Source organism: Camellia sinensis, chromosome 10 (genome assembly GCF_055761805.1).
Source record: "Camellia sinensis isolate YWXY chromosome 10, ASM5576180v1, whole genome shotgun sequence".
Lineage (NCBI taxonomy): Eukaryota > Viridiplantae > Streptophyta > Magnoliopsida > Ericales > Theaceae > Camellia > Camellia sinensis.
In genome coordinates, this window is record NC_138970.1 from 144,929,126 (window position 1) to 144,940,446 (window position 11,321).

An 11,321-nucleotide genomic window follows, 5' to 3' on the forward strand; every position below is an offset into this window, starting at 1 on the left:
AATTCGCGACCAAAATTGTGGTTGGTCGGCAAAAGTTGGATTTTGCCAACTAAATTTTTGGTCGCTAAATATTTAATTATCACGACTAATTTATTTTGTCGCCAAAACACTTTGGTCGCGAAAAGTGATATTTTCCCGACCAAATTTCTTAGTCGCCAATTGTCACATTTCGCGACCAAAAATTTTGGTTGCCAATTATTACATTTCGCGACCAAAAAAATTGGTCGCCATTTGTGTCTTTTCGCGACCAAAACTTTTGGTCGGCAAAAGTGAGATTTCACGGCCAAGAGCTGTTTTGGTCGGCAATACATGTATTTTTTGCGACCAAAACTCTTGGTCGGCAATTGTCATTTTTTGCGAAAAAAATTATTTTGGATGTCATTAGTCGCCAAAGTAGGAAAATAATACACCTGTAATTCCTAATGATTCGTTCAATCCATAATAAACCTATAATTTTAAAGCATCATTCAAATTAATTGAATCATTAACATTCGACACAATACATGAGGGCCCCACCTTGAGCCCTCAGTTTACTAGTGAAAATTTAAAGGATTTGTTTCAAACATTTCTCATCTATAAACAACTTCAGGATATCTTTTGAACAGTTTGTCATATGGAAGCCTCAAGTTCATCTGGGCTTACAGCAGTTCCATTTGGGGTATCATCAGCATGGAGCTGCGAAGAGACATCATCTATGGCAGAGTTCAGCTGCGCGATCTTCTCAGTCAGGATTTTGCGTGTTCTCTGTTCTCATCAAATCATATAAAGTGGATGAGAGTTCATATTGTCAACATGAATCAATGACAAGATCCCTAGTAAAAGTTAAAAAATACACCAAATCTTTTGGCAGTTGCAGTTGCCAAAATGCAAGAAAAAGATCTCACCTCCAAGGCTTTCTCTTCATCATATATGAATTTTGGCAGCTTTCTCATCTAATCTTTCCTGTCTGCTCCTGCCAGTGCCTTGCTGATCTGTAAGGCAAATGAACCTCACAGCAACTATGTTATCCAATCAAATTTGAAGTACCGCATATCAAACAATCTAGAGATTTGACCAAATAAATCCAATTCTAATGGATAGACAACAGTTCAGGAATACACACATACCTGGGGTGCATATATACAACCTAGTGCTCCAACAACAATTCCACCCAAGACAAAGCCACCAACAAAGATACTTGCACTACTTGGTCTTCCACCATCCACACTGCACATGCACACAAAGTGAAAAATTGTCTTAGAAAAAATAAAGTTCAATCTGACAAGTGACAACAAAATGCTCAAGAACTAAAACAAGATTCTTTGAAAATCATCATAGATGTAAAAGTTTAGAAACTATCTTTTGTAGTCAGCATCAGCAAGGTCATGCTTAATCTGAAATGGTAAGCAAGCATCAAGGGGACCAGAACCATGCCACAATAACTAAAAGGCAACAATTCATGCATGTATGCATTTGCATGTCCGTATGCATGAGAGAGAGAGTGAGAGAGAGAGAGGCAACTTGCATCAAATAACTACAGGGGGGAAAAAACTATTGAACCGTGAGTATCTCAACTGTTATTGCTGCAAATATTTCACATTAACAAAGGCTATCAACCAACAGTTCTGAGCAGTTGTAAGCATGATTTGTCATGTTGATATTTTAACAAGCATAAGTTCTCTGGAGAGAACAAACTCTTGTGACTGTCAGACTATTTCAACTACATGCAAGTATGTCCAAACAAAGAATCAACATATCTATGCTCAAAAATAAATTTACCTTGCTTGCACTGTAAATGGTCTTTTGTACTTACCAAGGAAAATAAATTTCCCTGGTAAGTAGTGCTCATCAACAAGTTCTTTGAGCTAAGACATTGGTCCACTTGCATCAAAGACGAACCTAACATCATATGTTTGGTTACAATGAGAAAATATTAAGAACCCCAATGTAAGTAGTTAAGCATTTTTATTTTAAGAATCCCAATAGGAAGTGCAAGTATATAGTTATACATTTTTATTTTCTTCATTCAAGTTCACATGTTTACATACCACAAAAAATTAAATTAATATTATTCACATTCTTGCTACAACCAACTATTTTCAGTGAAAGCGCATCAAATCGATCCCCAAACAGATAACTGCAACATTTAGAGGAATTATAGTGTAATTATATATGAATCTTTTACTTACATCCCATGCATGCTGGATGTAAAATCTGAACTGTTAGTTGCAGGAACGTTTCCTTGAAGCTTATTCCTATCCAGCTGAAGTTCCTCAAGGTATTTAAAATTGCCAAGTTCGGAAGGCAGCTTTCCAGTCAACCCATTGGATTGAAGGTTCCTGAAACAAGAAAAGCAAAATCTCAAACCAGAAGCAAACACATAAACTCAATTGAAGAAACAAAATGTCAAACACCATTTACATTTTCACAAGGCTGGTCAAGCTCCCAAGCTCGGAAGGAATTGGACCTGATGGTTGATTATTTCCCAAATCCAAGACCTTTAGGTACTTTAACATGCCAATTTCTTTGGGTATTGAACCAATCAGATTGTTCCCATGCAAAATTATGTAATGCATCAGGATGTTAGATTAAGTTTCAACCATTCTCAGAATAAATTTTCAAACATTTTGTGCTCTACTTAACAAATAACAGAATAATTGGAAGACAAAAAAATAAGAGAAAATTGTGTAAGATGTACAGATGGAAAGCATACAGTTCTTTCAAGGAAGAGAGTTCTCCCAATTTTGGAGAAAGAAAACCCTTCAAGGATGACCAACTAATGTTTCTGCAAAACAGAGTTCCAAAACAAATGGGTCGCAACAATTAGCCTTTACATGCATGCTAATAGAGCACCTCCAATCCTTCACCAATTCTCTGTTGCGTAAATTTGCCAAGATCAGGTTTGAACTTGTTAGGTAACTCATACTTGTCTGGCTAGTTGAAGAAAATGAAATATTTATAGCCAGAGGGACAGAGGGAAAACCAAAACAAGGACAGAGGGAAAACCAAAACAATACAAAAAGAAAATGAAATACTTATACCCAAATCATATATATTGCACAATGAAATACTTTTACTTATAGAAAATGAAATATTTCTTTTGCATTTATGTGTTGTTGTTCACCTTCTGCTCTTGTTAACATACAATGTGCGTTCTAATTAGCCAAATCAGTTTCTTCCCTCTTACTTCTTTTGCAGCAATTGAAGGAACCTTAGAGACACAAGCAGCCCACATGAAGGAAACATCTTCAACTGAAAATGCTGAGAACAACGTAAAAATAGTAAGTAATATCATTAGACTTTGATTTCAATAGATTTTAAATTTATATGCTGCTAGAGCCGCCTTTTTATTGTCTGTGCTTTCTCTTCAATTTTTTCCCTGCATACATAATATGATGGAATATTCATTTTCAATTAGGATAAAGTGGATTTTGAGTTAGTTCTGGTTTTATATATGTTAAATCACATACTTGATTCATTGGAATATTTTCATCCAACTAGAAGTAACCTAGTTCTTCCAACTACTCTACATGAATTGGTTATTATCCTTGGTGTTTATTTGAATGTCTATATTAATGATAGTCCTCCTGTAACTCCAATAATTTTTTAGAGACCATCTAACTTTGAACATTAAAAACCATCAAGTAATCAGAGTAGATTCAATATGTTGCACAATGTGCACGCAAACTCTCTTTTGATATAGATATTAATTTCATGAAGTTATTGGGAAAAGTTACACCTTGTTCCTATAATTGATCATCGGTGTTTTTCTATTATATATGTTGCATTGCATTGATAAACACAAATTTTCATCTGAATCCATGAAAATGTGTGGTCACAACTACAATATTTTATTATAAAATGAAATACTCATAATACATAATCATTAATAACCATAATGACAACTTAATACATGTGATTCATTGACCTTTATTATAAATACAAACCAAAAGTAATGTTTGAACTTTGCCAGAACATACTTTTTACGGCCCGCTGAAATTCATAATGCGTTGTCAATGATAAACATGAGGATAACAAGTGTAATTTATGGTAAGACTCGTTAATCAGTTGACCGTGATGTCAATCTAAACTAAATTAAGAGGCAACAATCTTGGATGGACCATTGACGAACATCATTACATAACTTCCCATGAAATGAGCGTGTTTTGCAACATTAATAACTATTTCCTCTTCTTCCTTTTTTTTTCCCCCTCATAAAACATCTACTAGAAGAGGCACATCCATTGAATCTTATAATATATTGGTACCTTTCTAAGGATTCAGAAATGTTCAACTGAAATAGTCAAAAAGAAAAGTTGTAATAAAAGTAAATAAAATATATAAAAAAAAAAAATAGAGCCAAATTAAAGTAATTCAAACCAAGCCTCAAGTTTTAAACAATAATGAACACACAAAGAAATTTATGAATAAAAAAAAAAGATTCAAGAAATTGATCCAATTCATCAAAACAAACAAAAACAGATTAAAATTGAAATGTTAATGGGTTACCTGGAAGAGGGTTCGACGTGCCTGACGAGACCAGGAAGTTTGGGGAGCAAGACAGAAACAGGGGATTTGAGAGCAGAGGAAGGAGAAGAGAGGTTTTCGTCTTTGCAGAGGTAGAAAATGACATCGATCACTTTTCTGACACAACGACACTCCTCGGCGGCGAATTTGGAGTGGTCACAGGTCCATACGCTGAGGCAGGTGTTGGAGGAGGATTTGAGGGCGGACAAGGCGTCGGCCACGGTGGCGGAGATTGAGAGAGATCTGAGAGGCGGCTTGCCTAGGCAGAGGTCAGCTACCTCGTATGCTAGCAAGCGAACTGCCATACAAAACTGAATATGGGGGTTTTTTGAGAGAGAGAAAGAGAAGATGTGGAGGAGGATTCTTAGGTAGAGAGAAAGAGAGAAAGAAAGGCTGAGACTTGGCAGTGAGGCTTGGTAGAGAGAGTGGGCACCGATTGAGAGAAAGAAAATTCAAATCCCGCCCCACTGAAAATCAAATTTCCCTCCCAAACTTTTGGCGACCAAAAGACCATATTAGTCGCAGAAAAGATACCTTCGCCGACAAATTATTTTAGTCGCCAAATCTCAATCAACGGCGACTAAAATATTAGTCGCTAAAAGTACTAATTTGGCGACTAATTTTTTTTGGTTGCTGAAAATAAGTTTTTGGCGATCAAATTTTTGGTCGCCAAAAAATATGTGACCTTCCGCGACCAAATTTGTAGTTGGTCAGCAAAAGCATACCACTTTCTGCGACCAACTCATTTTTTGGTCACCAAAATATAACCTTCTGCAACCAATAATTTTTGGTCGGCAAAATTAATGATCATTCGCGACTAATTAATATTTGGTCGCCAAATGTCATTAATTTGCGACCAAAATTTTTTTAGTTGGCAAAAATGGTCGCAAAATGTGTAAATCCTTGTAGTGTTAAGTATAGTAACCTACTATATACTAACGTGTGACCAAAAAAAAAAATGAAGCTATGAATTAATATGAAATGTCCACATGATGAGCATTTGTAACTCAAAGTCGAGACAAACTTATCACATAAATAATACCAAGCTGGACCTTTAATTTTTCATTTATATTAAAGACACTTCTAGCACAACTTCTAATATTAAACAATGTCCACCACTCTAGCATTCTAATATAAGTTAATGGAGTGGCGTCGACTTGTTATGATAATTTAATTCTACTAACCATAACACCTCAAATTTTATTAACTGAAAACATTAACAAATCTCCTTATTTGAGTCAGTTTCCAAGGTATAATGTTGGATGTCAAATAAATTGAATAGAATCATTAAAGTCCTCTTCCATTGATAAATGCAATGATAATATGTTTAGCACAATTAATTATAAAACATGTCCTTAGGCTTATATCGACAATTTAAATAACAAACTAAGTAAAACGAAAAGAATGTATTCTTTTTACAACTCATTGGCATTTCACCAGTTACCTTTAAGTACATAATTCTTCTTGAGGCCTTGGTAAAGCATCCGACTCTGCACCTGAAAAATAGTTCCACAATTATTACGAACACAAAGATTTAGTAGGGATTTACAATGATTCGAAATAATATGGTCTATAAATATATGTGATCATGAATGTCTTCAAATGATAATTAGATATGTATATATATAGTGTCCTTTTATACCCAAAATAACGTACATAGATGTAAAGTTTTTTCCAAAAAATCCCACTTTAACATTTTCAAAAAACTCATTTCTTATCTTTTCGTTTTATCATTAACGATTCGAAAGAATTATTCTAATCTCTTTTAACCATCGAACATCCACATACCGTGATCCACATAACATCAATTATACACACCCACATCTATCATACTATCTAACAATTAACGGGATCCAATTCTTTATGAGACAAATCCAATTATTCACAACACTAGTTCATTTACACACACTCCCATCCAACTAAGATCATTAAAATAATTTAATTACAACCACTATCATAATAATTTTACATTCTCCCACATACCGAGCACATCATAGAAGGGTAATTGGGCCCCTTTTGATTTACCACAAACTAATCTCAACAATTCATCAATTCTACAACACGCTTTATCGATCACAAACCAAAAGGTAAGTGAACCCTATCTCAATGTGCTACGTTTTTCCGGTCATTATTAGGAAGGAATGCAGAACCTCCACACGATTTACCGGACGCAAATCGGAAGGAATTGCTATCTCAATGCACCACGCTTTACTAGTCACAAGCCGGAAGAAATGGATACTGTAACGCTCCAAATTTCTAGCCCAAATGATAAGACAACAATCATGGCTCTTTCAAGGAAAACTGAATATAAATCTCCAAACTTACATTACATGATACAATAGTTATTCATGCAACAATGCATTAATCCAATAACAAGTAAATAAACAAATAAATACCCCCAAGGGTTTACAAGTTTCTAAGGCTTGAGCCTGGTTACACAAAACGGTTATTCAAACCCACACAAACACAGGCCTTGGCTTACACACAGAGTCACAACAAAATGAGAGCATTATACTCCCAACACACATACTTCCATGCCCCTAGTTGGGTGGGATCACCACATCTTTTCCTGTACAAAAATCCCGTAGGGTGAGCACAAAGCCCAGTAGGAAATTCTTAACTGAGTATATACATTTTATACAAGTCTCAAGAGATGAAATGCACATGCCATGCTATGCCCTTTTTGAAGATAAATCACATTTTCATCTTTTGAAAACTATCATGCTCAATGATATCATGCAATTTCAATTGTTCAGAACTTAACAATTTATTTCAAGGGTGGTAAATACGACTCTGGTAATCCCTAGGTCGGTATCTACAAGTAGACTATGCAAGTACTACCAAATTGTCATTTTTACCGGTATTAACCAGAAGGCTCGACACCTATCCGCGCGGGTTTTCGGTCTTTCACCCCAGACTCTCAGGCCAACTTATTCAATATCATCTACACCACCTATCAAGACTTACAACATATTTACCCCAAAACCATTTTATGAAAACTTGTTTCTCAACATTCTTTTCTCAATGCAAGTTTTCAAATTAACTTTCAAAGTTTAATGTAATCAAATGAATTGTTATGCCAATAACATAAGATGAATATAAATACTTTTATTCCAATTCATCATCCAAAGAATAACACAATTCCCCCTTCTCAAATATCCTCAACAATTTGTCATTTTAAGGCTATTTCAACGTTTTGAATAATAATTTTCAAAATGAACAACAATTCTCATATTCCCTGAAATTCATCATTTATATAAATATAAATAAGAAATTTTCCAAACATCCATTTCTTATGACACACAAAATAAATACAGCAATATCATTAATGGATTTTCAGTCTCCTTTAAAAAAATTCTCAAATTCTAGGTTTTCTTAACAAAACTATACAACTCAAATCCTTTGAAAGAAAACTTTCCAAAATCCTCTTTTCTTTCAATCAATGAAGATCAAAACCCATAAGATCATTTTAAAAGAACAAGAGACAAACCCACTTTCAAAATCGCTCAACTTCTTGAATCAATAATCAATTTTCAAAGCTATTGAAAGATGATTTCGAAAATCATATAGATCTTGCAAAAATATATATATAACTTTAAGAAAATCCCTACCTCAAGTTTTGAAGAAGAAATGAGATGAAACCCCCAAAATCAATGGTGTCGAAACTCGATCTTCGCCACACACAACGAAACCCTCGAGAAGATAACCAACTTTGGTGAAGAACTTAGGTCTAAATCCCAATGGATTTGGAGAAATCAAAGAGAGAAGATGACTTCTAGAGAGAGGAGCTCCTGATTTGGAATTTTGGAGAGTTTTAGAGAGAGAGGGGTGAAAAAGTGATCTGAAATATCAGATTCACGAACTGACATAACATGGTCCGCTTGAGCGTGGAATGCCCCGCTCGAGCGTCAAATACACTAACCTAGTACTTTTGTAGACATGTCAAACTTCTGAAACCAAACATTCTCCTCTCGAGCGCATAAACGGCCACTTGAGCGGACAAGCAGCTTCGAATGCATTTTGCATTTTTGCTTTGAGGGCACTGCCCCTCGACCCCGCCAGGGCGCTACCCTCGGACCCGCCAAGGAGTGCTGCCCCCTCGACCCCTGCGAGCTGACCAGGCAGCTTGATCCCGACCGACCCAGTCAAAGTGGCAAAACATGAAAGAAGGATCGAAACTGGGATCACAATAGATACTTCGAATCATTCAATATCACACAATTTACTGGGTCTGAATTGGAAGGAATCGTAACCTATCTCAAAGCATCACGCTTTACCATGTGCTAATTGGAAGGAAACAAACCCAGTAAATAGCCCTTCCATCCATCAACTCATTATATTATCACATCATTCTAAGTTATGAAATTTAATCAACATCACATAACTCATACCACATATTCTACAACAATTAATATCATCCTCCCCCGATGGCCAAGGACAAAACCTCTACACTTTTAATGACATGAGCTCTTACAACTGAAATTATGTGATTTCCATAAAATTTCCATACACCCATATCAACACCCTTTTACTAGAGTTAGATCAACCAAAACATAATATTTGTGAGAACCCGCATTTAATTATTCTTAAAAGAAAATAAATGAATAAATTAATTAATTTTACCCAGAGTCTACCTAAAATATATATATTAGTGTATATGTTAGTTTTAAATTAATCCAATTAAATCACTAACAAAGACATTATTAAGAATAATAATTTTGTGGTTGTTCAATATTTGTTGTTCATAAATTACTTTAATTAGGATTCAACATGATAATTATTCTTACTAAATACCTTAGTTAAAAATCTTAGTGTATCAATTTTAAGAAACCCACACAAATATACAAAAAAAAAAAAAAGAAAATAGATTTTCGGAGGCAATAGAATGCCACTTGTTTGTTTGCATGTCAATAGAGGGAATAAGACCCCATTATGCTTCTTGGATTTGGAAGATTGGGTTAGACCTAAGAAAATGATGAGAGCAAGAGAGAGAGAGAGGGAAAGCCTCAACATGTAATCCATGCATATATATATATATATATGCATGCTACTCCTCTGATCATAGAAGTAAAGGAAATCTGCGAGCAGCGAAGTTGAGTAAAACAATAAGAGGAGGAGATTAAGAAGGTTGCATATTTTCTTACCATTTCATCGTTCCATTTCAACCCTACAATTAACTAAGAAAACCCTCTCAACCCACTCATTTTTTTTTTAAAGTTAAAATTTCAGATTGTGTTCCTAGCAACATTTATAGATAGAATTTTATTTATAGTTGTATATAAATTTTGTGATTTTTATATCAAATATTTGAAGATATTGGTAGTCTTAAAGTCATGGTATTATTGTGGAAAAAAGCTTGCATGTGTAGTTTATACCATTAAAGAGAGGATTGAAGATTTTATTTGGCCCTTAAATCTGCCAAACAGTTGTATATAAAATTTTGAGTATAAAATTTTGAAATTTTACTCTATGTTGGAAAAATCATTAAAAATTCTATACTAAACCAAATCTAAGTAATTTCTAAATAAAAAAAATTAAATTTGAGAAGTCTAGTTTCATAATAAATTTTTAGATTATGGAATTGATTTATAAATATAAGTATGGAGTTAATTTAAGAAAATGTGATAAATCTGTGTTATAAATTTTCTTGGAATTTTTCAGAATTATTTACAATTTATTTTTGGAAAATGCTTTTTGAAAAATGACCATAACATGTTTATTTAGTATTTTATAGATTTATATGAATTTTAGAGTTGTATAAGTAATTTATTTACAATTTTAATTACGAGATATACATTCTGAAAAATTCTGGCAGATTGAGGAGGATTAAAAAATTATCTCTTAAATTGTTTAGTTGGACTAAAATTTAATATTGTACTAGTCTAATTAGATTTATATGAATTTTAGAGTTGTATAAGTAATTTATTTATAATTTTAATTACGAGATATACATTCTGAAAAATTCTGGCAGATTGAGGAGGAATCAAAAATTATCTCTTAAATTGTTTATTTGGACTAAAATTTAATATTGTGCTAGTCTAATCTTGTAAATTAAAAATCCATGCATGTGTGTGTGATTATGGTTTATTTCTTTTGTATCTACATTATTATTCCATACCATGGTTTAAATTAATTATTTATTTAAATTTTGTACATTGATTTATTAATGTGTGACATGTGTAATATTTTATGTTGGGAATTTTAATGAGTTGATATAATATTATTGGTGATTGAAATTGAATTATTTGTGATTAATATAAAAACTAATTGAAATAGTTAACGGTATATATAAAGCTAACGATCGAGGCCTTTTCTCGGGTGGTGAAATCCCTAACAGAACTTCGCAGTTAAGCATGCTTAGGCTAGAGTAGTTTTGAGATGGGTGACCCACTGGGAAGAACAAATCCGTGCGAGCGTGGCCCAAAATGGACAATATCGATGACATGTAAAGGGTTGAGACGTTACAATATCATACACTTCTTATAATTTACTTCACCAATTCCAATTACCAACTTCCACAATATAAGCTAATTTCACCACAATCATTTCTTCCTTCCTTATATTCAAAATTTCTATTCACAATAATTAGCATAACTCTTTAATCATGAAGTCATTCACTTATTTCATTTCTCAACATTATTAAACAAATAGAAATTAGGGCTTTTTTAAAATTGCATAAACATGTTTTAATAGTTTAAAACTTCCATAGTTCATGATAAATCATAAATTTAACCTCTTTATTTTAAAATCCTAACTTTCTCTTACATGCATTTTAGAAATCTTTTCAAAAGTTATGTTTTTATGCAATAGAAAAT

General features: G+C 33.5%; 1 long non-coding RNA gene across 1 annotated transcript; it reads right to left on the minus strand.

Annotated features, from left to right (window-relative positions):
- Positions 1-444: 444 nt before the first annotated feature.
- LOC114310222 (uncharacterized) lies at positions 445-1,790 on the minus strand. Its single transcript, XR_014343397.1, has 4 exons — positions 1,759-1,790; positions 1,107-1,206; positions 885-971; positions 445-744 (listed from the first exon to the last, which is right to left on the minus strand). It is a non-coding gene; the product is annotated as an uncharacterized LOC114310222 (long non-coding RNA).
- Between the last annotated feature and the right edge of the window lie 9,531 nt (positions 1,791-11,321).